The sequence below is a fragment of the Eptesicus fuscus genome, chromosome 3 (genome assembly GCF_027574615.1).
Source record: "Eptesicus fuscus isolate TK198812 chromosome 3, DD_ASM_mEF_20220401, whole genome shotgun sequence".
Classification (NCBI taxonomy): Eukaryota; Metazoa; Chordata; class Mammalia; order Chiroptera; family Vespertilionidae; genus Eptesicus; species Eptesicus fuscus.
In genome coordinates this window covers 91,756,175-91,783,389 of record NC_072475.1, presented here as the reverse complement: position 1 = coordinate 91,783,389, position 27,215 = coordinate 91,756,175, and the positions used below count along the sequence as shown (strand labels likewise).

Below are 27,215 nucleotides of genomic sequence, written 5' to 3'. Positions count from 1 at the left end.
ACCTCCAGCTCCCAGCAGAGCTAAGGGAGCAGAAGGTTTTTCTTTGTTCCCACAGAGCACGGTGGTGTTGATTCCATTAAGTTTTTCTTGAAACAGGAAGGGATAAAAATGAATTTGGAACAGAAAGGGGCAAATATTCTTTTCCCACTGTATTCTGCTCAAGGTACATCCCCCCAAATAAGGTGAGAACCATGGTGTAAAGGAGAAAAAAGAGACCTCAAAAACAGGGCGACTGAGCACAAGATGAGGGGGGGGGGAGAAAAAAAAATAAAAGACTGCAAATTGCTCCCAGGAACTGGAGAAAATTAAAAAAGGTTGGAATCCATCAGTGTTCATTAGTCATCTTCTCCTTCACCCTCCTCTCCTTCTTGCCCCTCATCATCATCTTCTTCACCTTCATCCTCCATCCCCTCTTCATCAATATTTTCCAACCCTTCTTTTTCTTCATCATCATCATCTTCTTCTCCTTCCCCTTCTTCATCATCCATGTCAGGAACCAAGTAGTACTGTAATGGATTTGGCCAAATGTCATCTTTGATGACTTCTAACTTATCTGCACCTGCATCAGAATGGTCAGTAAACCAGGTAAAGAAGCTTTCTGGTTCCTCCTGCTGGCTGAATTCTGTGTTTGACTTGGACGTTTCATCAAATCCTTTCCAGATTTCCATTTGATTTCAGTGGACTTTGAAGATGGATCACCACTCTCATTCAGATGAAACTTTGGAGAGAACTTTATTTTCAAAGTCAGAATTTTAATCAAAATAAAAATCTATTGTGTAACCTGATTTAATATCTTCGAATTCTGTCATTTCAACTCTTGTCAAATAATGCCGTGCCTCTTCATCCTCTTCCCCAAGCAGTGAAGACACTTGTGGATGGTTGGTAAATGTCATTACCCAAAAATTTGGGATTTTGGAGATCAATTCTGACCTCTTCTGAAAAAAGGGTTGGCGGAGTTTGTTATATTTCTGTTCTACTTTCAAAAACTCCTCACTGGCTTGTTCATTAAGTCTGTCTCTTTCATTTTGTACTTCATCAATATGTTCAATCGCTTTTTGCTGTTCTTCTTCTCCCTTTGGCACATCCTGAGGGGTCGGCTTCTTCTCCGGCTTCAGGGCTGGAGGCGGTTTCGGTTTTCCAAGTATCTGAACGCTGGGAAGTCACCAGGCCCGAAGGTGCGCTGAGCACTCAGAAAAGTAATTTTTACTTTTTAGAGCACTTTCAGGATCAAATGCCAAAAAGACCTGGATGCTTTTTCAGGAAAAAAAATATATATTTTTAAGTGATCTGAGATCCCCAAATGTTTAGGTACCATATAAAAATAAAAATAAAAATTAAATTGACTCTATTGGCTTTGTTTCCTAATGGACATCGATTACATAAACTATCAAGCATTATAAAGCAATAAACTTAACTATTTTTTTGGTATTCTGTGTGTGTGTGCTTGTCAGAGATATTCTATTCTGACTTGATGATCACCTGTCCACATTCTATAAACTATCATATAATTCAAAGAATATTCTGGTGATTTATCTTATGTCAATAAAACAGCATTCATTTAGTTTATTGAAGATAAATCTGATGATATCTGATATACAAAAGGTTCTGTCATATAAAAAGTCATCCACATTTACACTTATGACTTTAAAGCCAGGACACATAGAGGAAAGTTTCTTTAAAAAGGCTCAGCTTGATAACAATAGCACCTGGCTGCATCTCTCCTCAGAAACTTGGAGAGAAGGAAAAGACATTGCGGGTAACACATTTGCTATTGGTTGAGGAAATAAGCAAACATTTCAGATGGTGTTGTAAACATTATCTTAATAGTTGAATTTGTTTTTTATTTCATGTTCCATTGAAGATCATAATTTGTCTTAATATGCTGAAAAGTTAAATAATTTCTCTCCAAGATATGACCACATATGGTCAATTCAAATTCCATTGCCTTAATGAGATTAGTAATAAATACATTCAAAATATGTTAAAGAAACATCAGCCAAGCATTTTACACTAATTTTAGCAATGATTTTGATAATAACTATCATTGTTCTTAGTTTTGATAAAAACGAGGAGTATGGTATGAATTTATATGAATCTATATTTCAGCATAACTTTGAGATAATTATGATGCAAAAATAGAGTAACTTTAATTTTTGTCTTAACTCTAGTATATATAGGGTGTCCCCCCCAAAATGTATAAACACACTTTGAATAATTATAAAGGCACTAGAAGCCTGGTGCATGAAAATTCACGCACTGGAGTGGGAGTCCCTTAGCCTGGCCTGCCCCTTCGCGCAGTCCGGGAGGTGACCGGGCGATAAGGGTAAGGCGACCCCCCATCACACCTCTGCTGCTGCCACTGCCAGCAGCTCAAGCCTCTGCCGGCCCTGGTTACCTGAGCCTCAGGTGGCCCTGGGTGGCTGGGCAGCTGTCATCTGAGGCTTGCCTGCACCTAGGGCCGGCCCTGGGTGGCTGGGGTCTGAGGGAACTGGGGAACTCCAGAGGCAGGTGCGCAGAGTGGCTGGGCCTGCCTGGGAGCAGGCCCGGCCTTGCCGTGTGCCTGTCACCCTGGCGGGGCTGAAGGGACTGGGTGCCACTATATTGTAGCTGTGGGTGCCGCCATCTTTGAAAGCATGGCAGTCAATTAGCATATTCCCTCCTTATTGGCTGTGGGTGTTGCCATCTTTGAGGGTGGGGCAATCAATTAGCCTATTCCCTCCTTATTGGCTGTGGGCACCCCCGTCTTTGTGATGGCATGAGAGTCAATTAGCATATCTCCTCTTTATTAGATAGGATTGTTTACTAAAACACATTTCATTTGAAAAATTGAGCTATTAGCTGTTAAAATATGTATACGTTTTTGGGGGCACATTCCTCTATAGAAAATGGATTTATCTTTCCTACAGGAGTTGTTGAGAAACATCATTTGAAGACATCCAATCAGCCTTAAACTAACTGAACCAGCCCTAACTGGTTTGGCTCAGTGGATAGAGGGTAGGCCTGTGGACTGAAAGGTCCCAGGTACGATTCTGGTCAAGGGCATGTACCTTGGTTGCAGGGCACATCCCCAGTAGGAGGTGTTCAGGAGGCAGCTGATAGATGTTTCTCTCTCATTGATGTTTCTAACTCTCTATCCCTATCCCTTCCTCTCTGTAAAAAATCAACAAAATATATATTTTTTTAAAAACCTAACTGAACCAAAAGGCTGTGATTCATTAATAGTTAAATTAAAGATGAATTTTAACAAATACTTTAAATAAACTTTTAAAAATGCAATATTTGAACACTAGAAATTTGAATTAATTTTTATTACCAGTTGAGAAAATTAAAAATAATGGAGTAAATATAACATATCCTAAACTTACCATTAATATTAGAGACTATTTTATTATCATCATGAGAAAGCAAAATTAAGAAATCAATTCATATGACAATATGAATGATAACATCTATTCTGTTGTGCATGATAAAATCATTCAAAAAGAAGTCAATGATTCTTAAAAGAGCAATTTGTAGGTTTCTCAGATTGCTTAGTCTAGGGTGCAAGTTTTTTATTTTTATTTGTTTGCATTGCTACAAAGATATGATAGGAATTAAATTGCATCCACACATAACAACATGTAGATGGAGCTGTATTGTGCATGAAAGAACTTTGTATTTTTTTTATGAACAGTTGAAGGTAATCATATTTGCATCCCATAAAGTCCACGTTCCAATCAACCTGTTGCCATATAGTTGGAAATTTACTTCTGCCCTTTTGTCATTATTTGATACCCTGTTCTGTAACAATCTTCTTGAACCTAGTCACTAAAGCAGTCAAAACATCCATAACTTTTAAAGAATTCTAATTGAACAGTGAAAGCACCCTGAGCCCTCTACCAAATTATCAAGAGCTTATCAGCCACACTGTCAATAACAGCATTGTGTTCTCTTTACCAGTTTCTGCACTTCAGAATGAAAGACACTTCTTTGTGCTGAAGTGAATTAGGGATTATATTTTGTAAGAACCACTATGGGTGATGGACGCCTAAGTGATCTCCTGCTGCTGGCCTTGGACCGTGAAGCAGCCAAGAATACTAATAGCAACAAACCAAGAGCAGTTTTTGCTAGCTTAAGATCATGCCAGTCTCTATTGAGGTAAACAGGGATTTGATGGATGCAATGATCTGTCTGCTCTCACAAGCAGCACATAAAACTTATTTTAAATTGCTTATCCTCTTAGATTTCATCTGAAATGCAGGACAGACTGTGACAGAACTGATGATAATATTGGAATACGACTTTGAGGCACACAATTAAACTAGCACACTGCCTTTTTTATCACTGTGTCTTTTTGCTTTCTGTCAGTTACCATCCCTGCAGAATTTAATGAAAGCAAAATAAAAATTTAAAAGAAAAAAATGAAATGAAAAAAGTGATGCTCAGGGGAAGACCTACTGCTTCAAATCAGGGATGAAGGGAGAATATAGCAGTGTGGGTTGTAGAAGCAGCATTTAGAGCCCTCTCATAACTGCTGATTTTCACACCAAATTCTATCAGTATGTGTGTGTCTCAGATGTGCAGTACACTGCAGCAAGAGACTCTCCTAGAGAGAAAAACTGTTTTCAGATTCTCTGTTCTGTGGAATCTTCCTCTCCAGGATTCACAAAATGAACTCTTGTTTTCCAGACTCAGCATTATTTTCTCTTGTGTTTTGCTACTGAGTAATAGTTACGTACAGTTTGGCCTTAAAATGGCACCCCTGGAGTGAATCACTGTAACAGTAACTAATGTGAAAAGTTGATTTACAGATTTCCCTGTGTCAAACGCTCATTTCATGGCATTATCACAAAGCATTTCTTCAAGCATCAGAAAAATAGAGGACTGACATTTCTAGACTAACATGCTGAAATTCTTGTAAGGAAGGGTAAGAATCAGGCAATAAAACAGTGAGTACTGGGTGAGGCAAAAGGAGTTTTACAGTTGTGAGTATTGGAAACACAGTTTAATATTGTACTATTATTTACTAACTAGGGGCCCGGTGCACGAAATTCGTGCACTGGGGGGTTGGGGGTCCCTCAGCCCAACCTGCCCCCTCTCACATACTGGGAGCCCTCAGGGGATGTCCTACTGATGGCTTAGGCCCACATCCCACAAGGAGCGGGCCTAAGTCGCAGTCTGGCCTCCCTCTGTGGGAGGCAACGGGGCTGATCAGGGGAAGGCACCAGCCCCATCACTCCGCTGCTGCAGCCACTGTCAGTCACCGCAGCCACCAAGGTGTTTTCATCAACACGGACTCCAGTCCCTTCACCAAGAAAAAATTACAACTTTCTTTAGGCATTTTCAAGATATGTCTTTCATAGGATATGGATTTCTTTATTTATTTTTTATCCTCACCTGAGGGTATGTTTCCATTGACTTTTAGAGAATGTGGAAGAGAAAGGGAAAGACAGAGAGAAACACTTTGATTGGTTGCCTCCTGCATGAGCCCTGATCTGAGCCCTGGCCAGGGAGGAGCCTACAACCTAGGTACATGCCTTGGATCAGAATCAAACCCAGACCCTGCTATCTGCAGGCTGAGGCATTATCCACTGAGTCAAACCGGCTAGGGCAGGATATGACATTTCTTGGCCTTCCAGCAGCGGACCTTCATTTTTTTCTCCAGATGTGTGGTGGAAAAACCCTAGATCACCTTTTTGGATTCTTATTACCCAAGTTATAAAGAATGGCATACAGGAAGCTTAGCCAATGTGCAGTCAGAAAAGGTGTTTCCTCTATAGTTCACACCAATGGAGGGCTGGGCCCTGCCCAGGCCTAAAGCCTCTGGCCCAAGCTTTTGGCCTGGGAAGGCCTCTCCAGCTCCCTCTGATCACCGGCTCAGCCCCTGCCCAGGCCTGCCCAGATTGAAAGCCTCTTGGACAGGGGCGGACCCCAGCTCCCTACAATCAATCACAGGGGGTCCGCTCCTGCCCGGCCAAAAGCAGACCCCCAGCTCCCTGCCCAGGTGATCAATCGCAGGGGGTCCGCTGGTGTACCAGGCCAAAGCAACCCCCAGCTCTCTGGGATCAATTGCAGGGGGTCTGCTCCGGCACCAGGCCACAGTGGACACCCAGCTCCCTGCCCAGGTGATCAATCGCAGGGGGTCCACTGGTGTACCAGGCCGAAGAAACCCCCAGCTCCCTGCAATAGATGGCAGGGGCTCCGCTCGTGCACCAGGCCAAAAGCCTGGTGCCAGAGCAGACACCCAGCTCCCTGCTTTCGATGGCAGGGGGTCCGCTCACCACGCCCACCATCCAATCAGAGTGAGGAGCTGGGTGTCCACCATGCCCACCATCCATCGAAAGCCGGGAGCTGGGTGTCTGCTCCGGCTCCCTGCAATCCGTCGCAGGGGGTCAGCTCAGGGCGCCTATGTATGCAAATTAACTGCCATCTTGGTTTGATTTATTTGCATACTCGCTCTGATTGGCTGGTTGGCGTGGCTTGGCTGGCTCTGATTGACTGGTTGGCGTGATTCGGGCATAGCGAAGGTGCGGTCGATTTGCATATTACTGTTTTATTAGGTAGGAATATTGTATTATTTTCCATACAAATGACTATAAATCTACTTTTGTTCTAGCCTGTATTTATAACCAATGCTTTCATACCTGTTTGATTAGCCAATCTGGTACCAGAAGGATGGCATCATATCCACTTGAAAAATGCCAAATATAAAGCGTATAGCTTATCAGGGACAAAGCATGGGGTATCTATATATATAAAAGCCCAGTGACTCTTATGACAGAATGACCGGTCACTATGACGCACCAGCCACAGGGGCCACCACCAGCACCACTGCTGAGCCCGATGGCCCTGGGGCCAGTTGTGTGGAAGCCACCAAGGCGCCAGTAAAGAAAGCGAAGGTGGCCAGCGTGAGCCTGCAGCTTGAAATGAAGGCTCTGTGGGATGAATTCAATCAGCTGGGCACTGAGATGATCACCGCCAAGGCTGGAAGATCAGGGTGCCCCTCTTCCCACTGTGACCCTCCCTACATGGTGCCAGTCTCAGGCAGCAGCCGATCCACACAAACGAGACTGAGAAGTGGGGTGGGGGGCATGGACTGGCCACCTGCGGGTCCAGGTCCTTCACTCTCCGAGTCCCGGCTCTCGCAATAGTTGCCTGGCGCGCTGGGCCTGAGGATACTGCTCTCAGGTACTGCTTGGGAGGCCAGGAAGGCAGTGGAGAGAAACCCTGTGGACCTGTCACCCAACCAAGCAGCCCAGGACCCAGCACCACAAGAAACAGACCGGCTCAGAGCACACCGAGCTTGGGGGGAAGGCAGCCACCTGTGAGGGGCCTTGCCACCAGCCGGCTCCCGGTGGATCCCACCTTAAAGGAAACTCGGTCTTTGGTTCCTTAGTTCAGTCTATGCCGGCTAAAGAGGAGCAGCTGGGCACATTTTAGGGGAGAATTAAGACTTAAAGCAGTGTGTTCTGTTCCATGGAGATTGCTACCCAGTTGTCTTAGGCCTAAATTCCAGGTGATTGTGGGGCCTGGCTCTACCACTGGGGCCCACATCTTCCAATTGGCCTGTATTTGTTGTAAGGGCCCAAAGAGAAGAAGGGGAACAAGATTTTTAATGCAATGGATTTGACCAACAGACAAATTCGAGTGCTGGGCTGTGTCTAATATACAGAGACACCAGCTCTGAGTTGCCTGTCCAAAGGGAGCTCAGGGCCTGTTTGCAGAGCCATCTGGTGGTTTCTGTTTCCTTGATGAGGCTGTCCTCCCTGGGAAGCCTGGGGCCCATGCTCAGCTCCAGCTCAGTGGGTCTTCTCCAGGCCCCTCCCCCCCAGCTGGCCCTGCCCCCAATTGGCCCCCCCCCACCCAAATCAGGGGTGGGGCTGGACTACCTCCCGCGTCTTCTCCCCTTCACTTCCCCTCCGCTGGCCCACCTCCCACATCCTCTCCCCCATGCCGGCCTGCCCCATAGGTCTCCATCGGGGCAGGCCGGCCGGACCCCACCCGTGCACGAATTCATGCATTGCGTCTCTTAGTAATGGTTATATTAGTCAGATTTGTCTCAGTGATATCCAAAGCATGCATTAAAAAAACACAGTTTTTCGTGTACAGGCGTATCTTGTACTGTGCTTCATTTTATTGTGTTTCACAGATGTGGGATTTTTTTCAAATTGAAGGCAAGACCTTCCATCAGCAAAAGAATACGACTCACTTTATTGCATCATTCACTTTATCGAGGTCGATTGTAACAGCACCAGGGCTATCTTTGAAGTATGCTTGTATGTCCCTTTATAAGAGCAGTCCTACAGAAATTCTTTTAGCAGCCCCTCAAACCTATGTTTCCCTCCTTCTTTATAATCCATCGCCTACTCAATAATGTTTATCATATATATATATATATATATATATATATATATATATATATATATATTGATTTCAGAGAGGAAGGGAGAGGGGAAAGAGAGATAGATACATCAAGAGAATCATTGATTGGCTGCTTCCTGCTTGCACCCTGCTGGGGATCAAGCCTGCAACCAGGCATATGCCCTGACAAGGAATTGAACCGTGACCTCCTGGTTCATAGGTCCATCCTCAACCACTGAGCTAGGCCAGCAGGGCAATAGTGTTTATCTTCACTGCTCTCAAACACAATGCTGTCTTTTATGCTCTCTCCAAATTCGAAGTTATCTTCCTCTCAGGCTATATCTGTATCTTCATTTCCAATCTACCCAGTGGAAAGAAACCTCCTTTCCATTATTCTTCCATTGGTAATGAACTGGTGAACCATTTAAACTAAGATATTAATAAAAGATAATTCTCAATGTGTTGCTCCTTCAGGAACAAAAATCCGATCTGAAATTAATAAAAGGAGAAAATGAAAGCACAATGTATTAAGGCAGTATATTATTTTATGCTCCTCAAATGTCACCACATCCTAAAGGAAATGTGTTCTCTCATTTGGAATAGCTCTCCCAAGAGTACTCTCTTAAAATGAGTCTATAGAAACAACATGCATCCCAAGGTGCTGAGGACAATTCCCCTGGGATCCTACACTGTACTCCCTTATGGACTGATTAAGGCATTGCATCTTTGCTTCTGGTAGAAGGTGGCACATTATATCAGTACTAGAGGCCCGGTGCACGAAATTCGTGCACTGGGGGAGGTCCCTCAGCCCAACCTGCACAGTCTCCAATCTGGGACCCCTCGGGGGATGTCTGACTGCCTCTTTAGGCCCGACAGGGATCAGGCCTAAAGAGGCAGTCAGACATCCCTTTCACAATCCGGGACTGCTGGCTCCCAACTGCTCGCCTGCCTGCCTGATTGCCCCTAACCACTTCTTCAGCCTGATCACCCCCTAACCCAGTGATGGGCAACCTTTAGAGCTTAGTGTGTCAAACTTCGCCAAAAAACTGAGCATAACTCGGGTAGCGTGTCACTTTGAGGAAAAAACTAACTCCAAGACTCTAGTCGCAAATGTTTCATCCTCAGGAGCAGCAAATGTTTCATCCTCGACATGCTGCCGCATGTCATCAGAAATGGCTACGTGTGTCAGTGCTGACACACGTGTCATAGGTTCGCCATCACTGCCCTAACCACTCCCCTGCCAGCCTGATCAACGCCTAACTGCTCCCCTGCCAGCCAGATCATCTCCAACTGTTTCCCCTGACAGCCCGGTCACCCCCAAATGCCCTCCCCTGCATATTCTCTCTTTATTAGATAGGGTTTTTTCTTTAACATATTGGACTGCTCTAACTGGTTTGGCTCAGTGGATGGAGTGTCGGCCTGCAGACTCAGGGTCCCGGGTTCGATTCTGGTCAAGGGCATGTACCTTGGTTGGGGGCACATACTGCAGGAGGCAGCTGATCTGATCGATGTTTCTCTCTCATAGATGTTTCTAGTCTCTATCCTTTTCCCTTCCTCTCTGTAAAAAATCAATAAAATTTATTTTAAAAAGACATATTGGACAGTGTACCTGCTGTGGTCTTGACAAAACAGTAAAAATGTAAACCCAGACTAAAAGAATCATAAAATAAACTCCTTCAACAGGAATTTCATGAGACTTGGAAAGGTGATATCCTGTGGTTGTTTCTTCCTTTTTTTCTTCTCTTTCTTTTTCTTGATGTTTCATCTTTTGTCCTTTCTTACTTTTCTCCTTCTATTCCTTTTCTATCCTCTCTTTCTCTAAACTTTTCCTTTGGAAGACTCATCAGTACTTGACTCGCTCCCTGGCGGGCGTGGGTGCCTCCCAGGCAGATACCTAGGGCTGCCTCTGGGAGGGGTTGGTGGGGTGGGGTTGAGGGCACCTCCCATCCAGACACCCCGGGCTGCCTCTGGGAGGGGATGGCACTGTGGGGTCCTGGGCGCCTCCTATCCAGACACCCTGTGCTGCCTCTGGGAGGGGATGGCAGTGTGGGATCATGGGCGCCTCCCATCCAGACACCCCGGGTTGCCTCCAGGAGGGGATGGCAGTGTGGGGTCCTGGGTGCCTCCTATCCAGACACCCCAGGCTGCCTCTGGGAGGGGATGGCAGCGTGGGGTCCTAGGCGCCTCCTATCAGGACACCCCAGGCTGCCTATGGGAGGCTTTGGAGGCGTGGGGTCTGGAAGCCTCCCATCCGGACACCCTGGCTGGCCTCCCAGAGGGGTTGGCGGCTTGGGGGCGTGGACGCCTCCCATCCGAACACCCCGGGCGGTCTCCGGGCGGCGATGGCGGCGTGGGGGCGCGGACGCCTCCCATCCGGACACCCCGGGCGGTCTCCGGGCGGCGATGGCGGCGTGGACGCCTCCCATCCGGACACCCCGGGCGGCCTCCCGGAGGGGTTGGTGGCGTGGGGGCGCGGACGCCTCCCATCCGGACACCCCGGGCGGCCCCCGGGCGGCGATGGCGGCTTGGGGGCGTGGAAGCCTCCCATCCGGACACCCCGGGCGGTCTCCGGGCGGCGATGGCGGCTTGGGGGCGCGGACGCCTCCCATCCGGACACCCCGGGCGGCCTCCGGGCGGCGATGGCGGCTTGGGGGCGCGGACGCCTCCCATCGGGACACCCCGGGCGGTCTCCTGGAGGGGTTGGCTGCGTGGGGGCGCGGACGCCTCCCATCCGGACACCCCGGGCGGCCTCCGGGCGGCGATGGCGGCTTGGGGGCGCGGATGCCTCCCATCCGGACACCCCGGGCGGCCTCCGGGCGGCGATGGCGGCTTGGGGGCGCGGACGCCTCCCAGCCGGACACCCCGGGCGGCCTCCCGGAGGGGTTAGCGGCTTGGGGGCGCGGACGCCTCCCATCCGGACACCCCGGGTGGTCTCCGGGCGGCGATGGCGGCGTGGGGGCGCGGACGCCTCCCAGCCGGACACCCCGGGCGGCCTCCCGGAGGGGTTGGCGGCTTGGGGGCACGGACGCCTCCCATCCGGACACCCCGGGCGGTCTCCGGGCGGCGATGGCGGCGTGGGGGCGCGGACGCCTCCCAGCCGGACACCCCGGGCGGTCTCCGGGCGGCGATGGCGGCTTGGGGGCTTGGACGCCTCCCATCCGGACACCCCGGGCGGCCTCGCGGAGGGGTTGGCGGCTTGGGGGCTTGGACGCCTCCCATCCGGACACCCCGGGCGGCCTCCGGGCGGCGATGGCGGCTTGGGGGCGCGGACGCCTCCCGGAGGGGTTGGCGGCCTCCCATCCGGACACCCCGGGCGGCCTCCAGGCGGCGATGGCGGCTTGGGGTCGGGAAGCCTCCCATCCGGACACCCCGAGCTGCTCGGCTCTCAGCGGCAGTCCTCCCTGGAACTGGGGAACTCCGGCGGGATGAGCGTACTGGTCGCCGCCATCTTGTGGCTATGGAGGCCGCCATTTTTGTCGCGGAGGTACAGTTAATTTGCATACTACTCTATTATTAGATAGGATGAGAATTTGCCTACAAGAGTGAATAGTATTAATTCAAATAACTGCTTTTGTTTAGTTATATATTCTTTTTACTTATATGACCTTTAAATCCCCTTTGGGTTTTATATCTAGCAACTGCTATCTTTATGTGATAGCACTAAGAGATACCATTGACCTGGACTGCAGACTTATGGATGGACCTCTTAAGTCAGGCTTATTTCTCAATTAACCTTGATTTACTAGCCTAATGCTAAGTGATAATGGAGAAGAGCTGCCTACAAATTCTCTAAATCACTTTGTATACCACACAAGAGATACTCTGTAAACAAATATCACTGATACAGAGGATCATCAATACAAAAATCAGTTTAGTGCTTGCCATGAAAATGTTGTTTACCCTCACTTAAGCCACTGCTGAAAATGATACCAAAAGTTATAACCATGAGCATATACCATATATTTACATAATGCTTTAAAATTTTCAAAGAGGTTATGCATTTATTATCTTATTTGATTCTCACGACTACATGGAATTTTTGAGAATTTGTTTGGAGATTCTAGGAGGGGAGTGCAGCTACTCTTATACCCTTGATGGAAGACCGTGTCCACTCCTCTGGGGGGAAGCTTGTCCTCATTGACCGCAGGGTACAGCTTTGGGAGGGACGCACATAGATCGGTGAAGGAGGAGGGGGACATCTGCTTAGCTAGCCAGATCAGCCAAATCAACCCGGGTGATCAATGAGGTGATAGATGTCGCAGCCAGATTGCCCTCACATCCTACATTGAATTTGTGGATTTAAAGACAATATATAAAGGTTAATGGGTTATACAATAGCATTAAGTTTTGTAGAGCTGGTAAATTAGAGAATATTCTTAGCCTTATCATGTATATTTGGATTATATTTTAGCATTTTATTGCATTTGTTATAATATCTCTTTTACTACATGAAGAGAGATATAAATATATAAAGTTAATACGTAATAAACAAAGCAAAACTAGGATAGAACCCAGATTTTCTAATTCCTTATGCAAGTGCTCAATAGGCTTCCCTTTGCACTTCACACCATGATATTCTGACTCTTATTTAAAACGAACAACCTCCAGCATCATTTCAGTAACCAAAGCTGCCAATATTGCCATTCTTTTATATACATGCCAAAAGGTATCAGTGACTGTGGATTTGGACATGTGTCCTCTTGAATTATCATAAAGTATTCATGGAGCTCTCACAGTGCTTGATGACACTGTTTTAGGTCCTACTGAGAAAATTACACTGTTCCCTGCTAGGAAGATTTTATAAAGGTCAATGACCATCTGATAATAATTATTTCTAGTCTTTATTAATATATAGTCTGTATGGGGAAAGGAGACTGTTAAAGTTAAAATAAGGAACATATAACAAAGAAAACAATATTTAAATAATTAATTATATTTCTCAAATTAGATTATTCCTTAATTATAATTTGTACTATAGGAATAGTTCTAACAACTTATTTTTTCACCGTAACCTAATATTGCTTTCTAAAGCTAATCTGCCAGAGTTAAAAATAACTTTCCAACCATGATAACATATTATTTGTACAGATTTAATAATTTCCCCAAAAAGTTATATCGATGCTTTTTATGTTTAATATAAATGTTAATGCTGGAAGTCCAGTATTTTTGTAACAATTTTATAGATAGATTCACAGAGAATTAAATGTACATTTTCCAAAAAATAAAAAAAGGTTTTTGGAGATTGCACACTATTTGAATATGCCTAGTGCTGACTTGAGATAATTATCCCACTACTACAAACATGTAATTAAGAATATATAAAACCAAATGTCAGGTAAGTCCAGTCACAAAATTAGAAAAATTGTACACATTACTCATTGCTATTTTCTCTTCATTGCTAAAGAAACATCCATGGGATAATAATTATGCTTTGGGGCATATCTGCCAAGAAGTACATTTGGAAATTTACTTCATGATGGGTTCTATTAAAGAAATAGAAATACTGAAGAGACAGGACTTCATTATGGGTTAGTCTAATTTTGCTGGATACTTTGCATGTTTTTAGAAGTTCATGAAACTCAAGGATATGTTTTTACTCCAACACAGACTTCATATCAATTGTCAGTTGTTGTTTTTTCCTAACAGGCATTATGTAGAAGTTTTATTGTAAATTCTTATTATAAAAACTAAAAGTAGGAAAAGAACCCTTTTCCTGTTCCCTATCAACTAAGAAAAGTCACATGATCTATGCTCAGCCAATCATTTAGAGATAATTGATGGCAGAGTGGCAATGTGATGGATGATGAGAATTTAGGAACAATGAATCCAGTGACATGGAAACAAATATCAAATATCTGGTAGTGATACTGCCAGTGACATACTAAGGAGCACATTCTTGTGGCAGAATTTGATTGTTTTTTGCTCCTTGGTCCCTGATAGAATCTGTTATCACTAACTAATTATTAATTCTGGCAAATTAATTATTTGTCCAATAATGTTAACTTCAATTGTTTGTATTTAGCAATTGAGATTGCTGACAAATTCAGGACTAGATTTTAAAAATATCTAATATGTGCATAGGTGCACATATGTTTTTTCATGCTTTGATATTTTAATGTCTACAGCACACACAAATTGTGAAAAATGTGCTTAGATTCATCCATTCTTCAATTGTAAATATGTCTTTAATGTGTCCTTTTCAATGCTGTTTTGGTTGAAAAGAACAGAAAACTAACTGAGTAGGCCATTTGTGAATAGATCCATAAAACAAAGGTAGAAAGAGAGACACATATTCCACTGAAATAAAATGATTGCCCTAACTGGTTTGGCTCAGTGGATAGAGTGTTGGCCTGCAGACTGAGGGGTCCCAGGTTTGATTTTGGTCAAGGGCATGCACCTTGGTTGTGGGCACATCCCCATTTGGGGGTGTGCAGGAGGCAGCTGATGGATGTTTCTCTCTCATCGATGTTTCTAACTCTCTATCCCTCTCCCTTCCTTTCTGTAAAAAATATCAATAAAATAAAATAAAAATGATAAAATGTAAGAATGGAGGTAGATGTGGTTATTTTTGGAAAAGAAAAGCAGATTGGTATTGGTGTTGATGCTGCTATAGCCCTTAATCTCCCAGGAAATGTTTGATTGATAAGACAGAGCATTAGAGCTCTGGGACTTTGCTTCTCTGCTTTGAATGCTAGAGATATGAAATGTGAAAAATATCAAAAGATGCCGGTTTTTACAGGAAAAATGGAAAGTGTGACCTTGCTATTGTAGGTGGTAACCTGACAAGCTTGATTATCTCCCTCTTTCTCTTGAATCATCAATTTCACTTTCTCTTCTGAGTCATTTCTATCAGGACTAAAACATGCTATACTATACCCATTTAAAAAAAAACACACTTTTTTTCCCAGATGTCTCTCTATCCATTAGTTTCTTTATTTCTCTTTATCAAAAGTTGTCCAAATAGTTCTCTCTCTTTACTGCCTGCACTTTCTCAATTCCTACTGTCGTGTTTGGATTTCTTCCAAGCCTTTGCCCTAATTCTTATCAAATCACAAATGACTGCATTGTGGTCAAATCCTGAGTCTTCATCTCTGTCAGCACTTCAACAACTTGTCATGGTGGTCACTCCTACAGTCATGAATCATCTTTTCACTTTGACTTTATGAGCTTATATACATCATAAGCCATTCCTATTTAGTCTCCTTTTTGAATAGTCCTTATTTACCTAAACTCTAAATGTTAAGTTATACTGGGACTTCAGTTTTAGACTTTTTTCCACTACATTTACTCCACAAGTAATCTTATTTGGTCCCATTGCTTTATATGGAATCTCTATAGACTACTTCCCAAATATATGTCTATACAAATGATCTTGCTTCTTTAACTATAGACTTAACTATCCACCTGCCCATTCAAAATCTCCCTGTGGATACCTACTTGGTAAATCAAACTTAACTGAGTTTGGACTACCCCAAATTTCTTACTCCTAAAATCTTGCCCATTTTGATCAAGGCAATTCACTCATATAATTGTATGAACTAACAATGGAACTGTTCACGATTTTTATTTTTCACACTCAAAATTCAATCTATTAGCAAAATCATGTCACTGAAACTCAAAATGCATGTCAAACTCAAGCTACTCTCAATATCTCCAGATGAGTTCCAAGAACCATTGTTTTTACTGAGCTACATAAATAACTTATTAACTGATCTCTCTGGTTCCAATTGTACCTCTTTGCAAACTATTTTCTACACGGTAGTCAAAATGCTCTTTTGTAAGCATACTCCTGTTACAATCATTTGTCTGGTAAAATAGATGTTCTGATGGTTACCCCTAGAAGAAGAAGAAGAAGAAGAAGAAGAAGAAGAAGAAGAAGAAGAAGAAGAAGAAGAAGAAGACCAGAACCCATCATACGGAGTCTTATAGACCCAGGACTCATACCCACTCCCCATCTCACTATTTTTAGGATATGATTTTGCTACAATTTTGAAATTATTTGATCTACTGAAATATAATTCCAAAATCATTGAATATTTAAATTGTTATAGTGTTTTGTTATTACACTTTGATGTAGTGAACATCTGGAAATATATCTTCATGAGAATCTCTATATATTTATACTATAAATTCTAAGAAGACCCTAGCCAGTTTGGCTCAAAGGGTCTTAGGTTCGGTTCCAGTCAAGGGCACGTACCTTGGTTATAGGCTCCTTCCCAGCCCGGGCCCTGGTTGGGGCGTGTGCAGGAGGCAACCAATCAATGTGTTTCTCTCACATCAATGTTTCTCTCTGTCTTCCCCTCTCTCTTCCACTCTTTCTTAAAAAATCAATGGAAAAATATCCTCAGGTGAGGATTAACAAAAAGAAAATAAAAAATAAAAAATAAAATCTTGGAAGGGGAATTATTAGTCAAAGGATTTATAAACACTTTTTAAAGGCTATTGACAAATATTATCAAATGCCCACTAATAAATTCATATCAATTTCTTATCCTACCAAAGAATATAAAAATGCAAGTTTGATCCATCCCTGGACAACACCATGTACTATCTATTAAAATAAATGAAAAACAAGATGACATAACTTTTTAATATGAGATGACAAAGTCATTTTTCCCATTTTACCTTATTAATGAGACTGCACATTTTTATAGGTCTGGGGATCTTAATGTATTTTGTGATTTTTTTCTTTATCACTACTCATTTTATTCCAAGGAGTTGAGAATCTTTACCTTATCTTTCTATACTTTGTTTAGTAAATATTGGTGCACATACTCTTTCCCAGTTTACCTTTTGAATTGTGTTTATGATGCTGATATTTATGTGATCAAATATACATATATATATCATTGTTTATTTTACTCATTTAATACTTAATAATTAGTAGTCTTTTTAAATTTTGAGATTTTTGTGTGTTTTGCTTTAACTTTTCACAAATGTAACCTTTTATCCATTTAAGAACTATTTGGGAGTATATTCTAAAGTAAGTCCCATTATTTTTCTCCAAATGGTTAACCATCTGCTAGAAAACAAGTTATTGAATAATCCTTCATTTCCCCTGTTGTTGTTTTTTTGTGGGTTTTTTTTTTGTATCTTCAGATATCAATTTTATTCTCCCAAATTCTTTGTTCATACTTATTACTATACTATATAGACTGAAATACTTTTGCTTTATAAGCAGACAGGGGTTTTGTCTATCTTGCTAATCATTTATCTTAGAACTAAGCAAGTACCCAATAAGTGTTTTTAAAGTATGAATGAGGTTAGAATTACTGTCATGCAAAACATGGGAAGTGGAAGAGATGTTTGGAATGGATGTGCTCCAATTCAGGATCTCTGGCCACCAAGCCAGGGCCTCCTAAATGTTCTACAATGCTCAGGAAACAGAAAAGAAATATTCATTTCCAGTTCCCTTGAGTTTATGCTTGGAAAAGAAAATTTTCTCCAAGAACAAGATCTTACACTCTTCATCAACTGCTAGTCAACTATACAGTTTGGGAAATATAGGAACAAAGTTAATCTGTTGCTTCCTTAAAAATAGCAGAAAGCATTTGCTTCCATCAAGATGGTGGCATGGGTAAACATGGTACTCACATCTTCCTATAACCACATCAAAATAACAATTAAGCTATAGAACAACCATCATTGAGAACCACCGGAAATCTAGCTGAACAGAAGACCTATAACTAAGGGTGTACAGAAGCCGCCTGTTAAAAGGGGTGGAGATGTGAAACAGGCAGGTCCCATCCCCATGTGACAGTTAAAAAATCAGAGGAATATCTCAGCTGAGGTGATCCCCTCTGAGGAGTGAGGAGACCCAGCCCATAACAGCATCTCAAGCCCAGGGTTCCAGTGCCAGGAAGAGCAGTCCCCATAACTTCTGGCTGTAAAAACCAACAGAGATTGTAGCTGAGTGATATGGTGGGCTGCTAGAGTCTCAGATGTTCTTCTTAAAGTACCCATGCACATACTTACCAGACTCATTCACTTTGAGCTACAGCACTGGGGTGGCAGCTCAAAAGATGCCAGGGACATATAGGAGGAAATGAATTGTCTGGCATCAGAGCAAAATTTGGAGGTGCAGCTTTCTCCAAGACACAAATGTTAAGCCCTCCCTCTTTAGGTGCAGGTAGGTGCCATATCTGAGTCTTCATTGCCCCGCCCTGATGACTTCCTAACACCCTGACTCACCCAACTTTAAGGCCCATCCATGCCACTTCCAGTGGTGTTTCCATACAAATGGATCATGCAACAGACTTTCCTAAAACTTCTCAAAGGTACACAAATACCAAACAAGCAGCATCTGGCCTCAGTTTACCCTGTACTTCTTGCTAAGGAGTCTTAAGCTTGACACCAATGGCAGTCAGCCTTGGTTTGAAGCTTGGCCTCTCTTTGGCAACTCCACACCAGCATAAGTGGCAACCATTTAAATATCACTTTTTAGCTCATTTCAGCTGACCCCACATGGGACATAGGCAGTGGCTGACCTTAGCCTGCAACTCCTCTGAGGCCCCAGAGCCAGCGTACCCAGTGAACAGCTTCAGACCACATGGGAGCATCATTCAACCTCTTCCATGAGTGACACATTCAAGAGGTGGACTTGGCTGGCACCAGAGCTCCAACTGAAGCAAGCCTTGCTCTGTGGAGCCATGGCCAGTCCTCACAGCCAATTGGTGTGGGAGGTCAACCCCACCCTTTGATGTGCCAACAACAATCAGGCTCAACTACCCAGCCCATATGGGAGGGGGTGCACACCCAGAGTGCCCTGATCTGGTGAATAGGGAGGCTGTGCACTGGGAAGCACAGAACACCTACTACAGAAGGCTGAGATAGCGAGACTGCAAAACACAGCAGCTCTATTTAATATGCAGAAACAAACACTGTAGGTGGCCAAAATGAGAAGACAAACATATCTATACTAATGAAAGGGTAATATGCAAATTGGTCAGGACGCCCTCACAGTTACGACTGAACAGCAGGCTGCGTGGGTAACAAGGCTGGCAGGGGGGTTAGTGAGGGACAGCCAAATGACTGAACAGCAGGCTGTGTGGGGCGAAACAGGCTGGCGGGGGGGGGGGGCAGGCAGTGAGGGACGACCAAACGACTGAGCATCAGGCTGCATGGGGCGACCAGGCTGGTAGGCAGGGCAGTAAGGGGCAACCAGGCTGGCAGGGGGGGCAGTGAGGGGCAACCAGGCTGGCAAGGGGGCAGTTTGGGGCAACCAGGCTAGCAGGGGGGGCAGTTGGAGGTGACCAGGCATGCAGTGGGGGGCAGTTAGGTGTGATCAGGCTGGCAGGAGGAGTAGTAAGGAGTCAGCAGTCCCAGATAGTGAGAGAGATGTCCGACTGCTGGTTTAGGCCTGATCCCCAGGATGAAAAATATATTTCATAAAAATGAAACAAAAATGCTGGGGTAGCCATACTTATACCCGATAAAATAGACTTTAAAACAAAGCAATAACAAGAAACAAAGAAGGACTCAGTAATTCCACTTCTGGGTATTTATCCAAAGAAATCCAAAACACTAAAATGAAAAGACATATGCATCCATATATTCATTGGCATATTATTGACAATAGCCAAGGTATGTGGTCATCAATAGACAAACGGATAAAGAGTGGTACCTATATAAAATGGAATATTACTTGGCCATAAAAAATGAAATCTTACCATTGTGACAACACAGATAGATCTAGAAGTTATATATACTGAGCCAAGGTAAGATATCTTAACATACTAGACTTGGGACATGGGGGGTCCCACACAGTTGGGACAACTAGGGCCAGGACACCGAACTTTCATTGTCACCACCTCCTGGAGCACTGCCTCCAGGGCCATTCCCAGGTACACTGACCTCTGTGGGCTACCACCATAACATTGTCAGCAGTGAAGACAGTTCCATCATTGATGTGGAAGAATAAATTGGCACATTGCCCAAGATTCTTGAATAGCTATCTAATCTAATAATAGACAAATATGCAAATTGACCGCACCTTCGCTACACCTAAGCCACGCCCACCAGCCAAGCCACGCCCACCAACCAATCAGGACGAGTATGCAAATTACCCCAACAAAGATGGCGGCTAATTTGCATATCAAGACAGTGTCGAAAGAAGCCAAGAGCTGCAAAAGGGAGTAAAGCTTCGAAGAAGCAAGCAAGCCAGGGGGGCAGGGGAGGAGAAGGGAGGAGCGAAGTCAGGGCTGTGGGCGAAGGGAAACAAGGGCGGGCTGGAGGAGAAGGCGGGGCCGGCGGCAAGGGCAGAGCGGAGGCGGGGCCGTGGGCGAAGGGAAACAAGGGCGGGCTGGAGGAGAAGGCGGGGCCGGCGGCAAGGGCGGAGCGGAGGCGGGGCCGTGGGCGAAGGGGAACGAAGGCAGGCTGGAGGAGAAGGCGAGGCAGGCGGCAAGGGAGGAACAGAGGCGGGGTAGAATGCAGCAGGAAATCCTATTGCAGGATTTTTCCTGCAACGGGAAAGCTAGTTTTAAATAACTTCTTACATCAATCTATTTTAACTTCTTACATCAATCTATTTGTGTCTGCTTGGGACTAAAGGGGTATTTCTTAGCAAAGTGTCTCCAAATGCAAATATCAGCCACTCCTCACATGATCATGTTTTTATTTTTTATAGTTTCCACTTGGATAAGCAAAGTGACTACCTTTCCCAGTCCCCATGTTTGTAGATAAGATCTGGCCAGTGATTTATTCCCAGTAGAGTATTGGTGATGATTTATTCCCAATAGAGTATTGGTGAAAATGATTTGTGCCACATGCATGCCACATTGTATAATATCTCATCACTTCTCGTGTGTTTTCCCTACTCACACTACTGGACATGTAAATCTGACGGAAAGGGAAGTTGTATGAGGAAAAGAACCTGAATTCTGAAGTCGCTACCTAGCGTAATGATGCTTAAGATGCACCTGGTCAGGGACATTTGCAATGGCTTTGTATGAACTAGACATAAAATTCTTGGGTTACACTAACATATTTGGGATTTAATTATTCCAATAAGACAATCCTAACACAGTATATACTTAGCAATGAGCAATCAGTCCACCCTGTGTCTTGAGACAGATATTATAAACTTTCTCCCTTAAATATTAGATAGTGTAAAGAAATGGACCACTTCTTTTTGAACAGATATTTGCCTTACCTCTCACTCTCTCATCCACCTCTAATAATATCTCTTCCATTTTAATATATAGGGAATTAAAAAGGCTTGTCTCAGTATTGGCTTTATTTGTATAATGAGAAGCTACCAATTCAGGGCCTATTTTTATAAGGAGCATGTAGAATATGTTTTATACCTTTACAACAGTTTCTTAGATAATCAAATCAGAAAATTTAATATGCAATATTTTAATATATGCTTACATTGCTTTTTAAGGCTTTTTTCCCCTAAACACATTATGCAAAACTGAAATTGTGTCCTGCTTTATAAGACACTACAAACTAATGAAGAGACAAGTTAGCATAACTAAACTTTAGTAAAAAACATACTCTGTCCTAGCTGGTTTGGCTCAGTGGATAGAACATCAGCCTGCGGACCAAAGGGTCCCGGGTTTGATTCCAAGGGCACATGTCCCGGGTTGTGGGCACGATCCCCAGTAAGGGGGGGGGGGGTGCAGGAGGCAGCCAATCAATGATTCTCTCTCCTCATTGATGTTTCTATCTTCTCTCTCCCTCTCCCTTCCTCTCTGAAATCAATAAAAATATATTTTAAAAAAACATACTCAATATATGAGATGTCCTAATAAAGTCACATATTATATTACATTTTAATAGAATCAAGAAAACTTAAAGAAAGTGAATTAAATCACATGATAAAACAATAAAGTTTTGACATTTTAGTTTTTGAAGCATGGTATTTAGCATTTCAACATGAGAGTCATGGTATTTATAAATGCTGGAGATTACAAAAATTCTTTTTTACTCCTTTCAGATCCACTGGTTTGCTGTAAGAGTACATAACTCTTAAGATAAGATATCAGTAATGTCATAGAGATGGTAGAGTTTATGAATAAAAATTGATAAGCAAATATCACATTTCATGTTTCTAAAAAATATAAAATATAAAGTAAAGATAAAATGAGGCAGAACAGAATAAAATCTAAGAGGAAGTAAATTCTTTAAAATTATGAGTTCCTCAAGTTACTAAAGGCTTGCCAATTTTGAAAACTTACCTAGATGGTGTCAAAAACTACACTTTCCTTCATTGGGGCCATAGTATAATTAGAAAAAATGTCACAGTCAACTTTAAATAATTTGATAGACAATTCATATGTACATTAGTAACATGTTACACAGAAAAAAACTTCAAATATCATCATCTTCCAATATCTGTCATCTGTTATCAACATCAATAACAATGCAATAAGCCCAGCTGGTGTGGCTCAGTGGTTGAGCATTGACCTATGAACCAGGAGGTAATGGTTGTGATTCTCAGTCAGGGATATGCCTGAGAGCTGGATCCCCAGTAAGGGATATGCAGGAAGCAGTCAATTAATGATTCTCTTTCATCATTGATGTTTCTATCTCCCTCTTCCTTCCTCTCTGAAATCAATAAAATATATATTAAAAAATAACAACACAATTAAAAAGAGAAGACAAAACAAAATAAAAAAGAGAAGAGTGTGGTGAAGGTCTGGGATGGGGACAAGTGCAGGACGGAGGGAGGGTCAATGGGGAATAAAAGGAGGACATCTGTAATGCTTTCAACAATAAAGATAAATTGAAAAGAATAAAAAGAGAAGAAATTAGGTGGAGATAAAAATGAAAATCATTCCACAAAACTAAAAAGCAACATAAGAAAATGTTAGAGAAAAATAAGTTATATATTATTTACTTTTGAAAATGCACTACATTACAATTGAGTGATAATTGTATCTTCTACCAGGAGAGGCAATACTAATTTGTTAGAGAAATAAGAGATGGAGATGTAAGAGACCAAAAAACTCTTTTGCAATTTGTAATCCAGAGGTACAGAGGGATGAAGTTAGAGTAGTACCAATGAGACTGAAAAAAGAAAAGGCATATTTTTAATGTATCTCTTATTTTCCTCAATAAGGAAGACTTCGACATTACAAATGACATGGTTTTATTGGAAGAAAATTAATAAAATGGTAGTAAAGGCTGATGAAATAAGAAATTCTGAGAGATGTGTGGTGCTAAAGATATAAGCTATAATGACTTCACAAATGTTAATTTAATGTAGTTTCAGCAATTTTTAAACCATCAAAATACATATATAATAGAATTACACACTTTGGTAAGCAAGTGCATTTTCTCTACATTGATAGGAGACACTATAAAATTAAAGAACACTTTTAAATAAATGCTATGTAAGTTTCCCTTGATTTTTACATCCAGGTGAAAAGCAAAAATGGTAGATTGTAAATTGAGCCTCCAAGATATAAAAAAATCATTAGAATGATTCTGCCAATTATTATGACTTCTTGTGTCTCAGTTCATGAAATTATATGTAGAAACAATGTTAAATAGCATATTCAACATTTAATTGTCAATGTCAAATGGTTAATTTATATAACAAAACACCTGTCCCACATGGCAGTGACCTACCACAAACTGATACAGGAGCAAGATAGCATTCTGCAATTTGAGGTTTGAAAAACTATTAAAATAGGTGCTGACAATTTAATTTTTGCTTTCAGTACTTATTGCTGTCTCCCTATTCATTTACTAAAAAATCAGAAAATAGCTTTATCACGGTGGCCCTTTTTAAGACAATAATAAATTTAATTATGACAGCCCTGGTGTATGTGGCTCAGTTGGCTGGAGCATCTTCCTGTGATCATGGGTCTGATTCCCAGTCAGGGCACATACCCAGGTTGTGGTTTGAGTCCTGTTTGGAGCACATACAAGAGGTAACCAATCATGTTTCTCTCTCACTTCTCTCTCTCTCTTTCCCTCCCTCGCCCTCTTCCTGCCTATCTCAGAAATCAGTAAGCATGTCCTTGGGTGAGGGGTTTTTAAAAATTAATTGTGTCAATTTATGTGTCATAATAAACTTTCAACTTTGTACAGTGATTTCTTTCATCACCACCCAAATTATGGTGTCTTCTTGTTTTGATCCTATTTCAGCAGTTATGTGCCTTGCAGACATTACTTTTTATTTTATTTCATGAGGTAATAGTTTCCTATACCATTACCTGTGGCACAAACTTCAAAAAATATATTATCACAAAGAGGATTTAACAAAAATCATTGTGCAATGTTCTGTGGGGTTTCATCTACCCAGTAAGTGAATTTGTTATATACTATGTAAAATCTGGCTATAAATGCAGTTTTATCTTTTAAGAAATTTTCTGAGTGACATCAGTCTGGTCTATCCTCATTTATGCCAATTTTCCTTTCTAACCTTTCTGCACACAGCTGCAGAGTATAGGCAACATAGAAATGAGACATATTTAGAAAGAATACTTCATATTTCTCAGAAAGTTTTCCAACTCATCTATAAATAATCTTTGCAATTTAGATATCATAGGCCTTGTGTAAGAGTAAATGTTATAACTAGGTAAAACTCAGAAATAACACTTCCCGTCACTTACCTCCTCAATCTATCTACAGTTTTGGTGATCTAAATTTGTTTACCTATTGCAAAGGACTATGAAAAAGAGGCTAGAGGTTATCTTATGATCAGCTTTAATACAATAAAGAAGAAGAAAACCTTTACTAAATTAATTTTCCAACTTTACAAGATTTTAGTTTTCTAAATAGCTATCATAATTGATGTAAGTACAATATTGGATGTACATAGGAAAAAAATTAAAACTCAAGCAGGTTTAGACAATGTAGGAAGCCATTATCAAGAAGTTGCATCTGAATTCAGTAAAGAAAGCCATTTCAGATAGAGAAGAAAAAGATAAATAGATATTTTAAGAGAACTCAGTGGGGGTAGAAGGTTATGCTGCAAATATAGATAAATATATCACGTTAAGCAGTTTGAACTTCCCTGTAAAAACAAGTTAAATATAATTACACAAATAGTCAAATTTCACTGAGCATTTACTATTTACCAACTGCTAGACTTACTAAATTTTTAAAATAACCTATAAACTGGGTATTATATTATTCCCCATTCATTAAAAGGAAAACTGAGAGGGTAGACAGACAAATTCATTTACCTCTGGTGGCAAACCCTAATTTGCACCCATGCAATCAGAATTCACAGCCTATAGTCTATACTGCAATACTCTACCATTCTAAGAAATCATATTTTTATATTATGATGTGAAAGTATAAATAGGCCAAAGACACTGCTTCCTTATAATTACTTAGCAATGTTTAATTATATAAATCTTACTTTAGTTCAAAACCTAATGAACAGGATGAAGGTATCTTGAAATTACTGAAAATATCTTATTAAATAGTATCTCATACTATATTTCATACAATCAAATATTCTTTCAATAAACATTATTTAAACTTTCTTGCTTACATTCCATAGCATTTTTCTATTAGCTTTTATGATCCAATTTCTTTATAAGTGTTTTAGCTATCATTGTTAGACATGTAGGTTTTTATGTATCCAAAACATTCCATAGTATATCACAATTGAATGTCTAAAATAAAATAACAAAAATTTACCTATGCTCTGGCCTTAATGGTGCTTGAGTCCATAACCTAAAACAAGTAGAATAGGCTTCGGAATCTGACTCAGCTGAATTCAAATCTCAGACCTACTACTTATTGAGTCTGACTATGACTGTGACTTGGGTAGATTATTAACTTCATTTGATGTCAAGCTTTCTTATTTCTAAACTGTAAATACTAATATTTCACTCATATATTCCTGGTGAGGAATATAAAATGTAGTATTAAATTGCATAATATACATTGTAAGATATAAGAGTTTTAAGAATTGGTGCACCAATGTTATTCTTACTGTTCTTGTTGCTGTTATCATTAAGTGTTGACTAGCCGAGCTTTCTTCCAAAGTCACTCATCCCAGCTACCTTAGTCATTGATATTCACTTATTGCCAGATTTTCTATGTTAATGTGAAAAGTCTTTTTTTTTTTTTTTTAAGTAACCTCTATTTAAGTTCTTCTACCAGTGACTATTAACTGGTACAGTCAAATGACCATGGGATGTATGTCATTTCCAGACACCCTTCAGGGGTGATGCTCTTGTGGAATAGCTTTGTATCTAGTTTCCTTAGCATAATGATGAACTTGAAGCAAAATAATCTTGACACTTAAGTCAGAGAGTTTTCTTTCAGCTATTCTAGTATAAGAATAATATATTTAAGAAGCTGAATGCTGTCAGTTGAATCTAATTGGCTGAAATTTTTTTTTTTTAGGTGTAAGGAGGGGCTAAGACTGATATATTCTAGTAGATATGATGCTATACTGGATTTTATCTTGGATACTTATTAGTTTTCAGATCGTTTTCAAATATTTCTCAGTTTTGAATTTTCCCAGAGATCAGATCAGATGTTGCTGGCAAATAGAGTCGAAAAGAGGAAAGACAAACATTGTCTGCTTTGCTTCTCTATCAAAATTTTGAGTCCTATAATTTCCCTAAGAATTTGGGTTTTAAATGAACATCTGGAATTAACAAGTGGAACAAAAACATGTAGGTTTAATTATTAATCTTTCCTTTCCAAATGTAAATCTTATCAAAAACCTTTTTCACTTATTATCATTGCTAGTCTTGCTTACAAGTATTTTTATTGAAGGTTTGAATCCTGAATAAATTTGCATATAATTCATATATGAAAGTATTAAAGTCTTTTTAGTTTATTTTAGTTTTCCCAATATTTAATACAAAAGGTATCTGTGTATGCATATGTATATATGTCTATAGGCATGTGTATATACACACATATAACTTTATGTGTATTTACACAAAATATAC

The 27,215-nt window shown here is 41.6% G+C and overlaps 1 pseudogene; it reads right to left on the bottom strand.

The window, feature by feature from the left end:
* Positions 1-267: 267 nt before the first annotated feature.
* Positions 268-27,215, bottom strand: part of LOC103296705 (protein SET-like) — a 53,115-nt pseudogene continuing 26,167 nt past the window's right edge.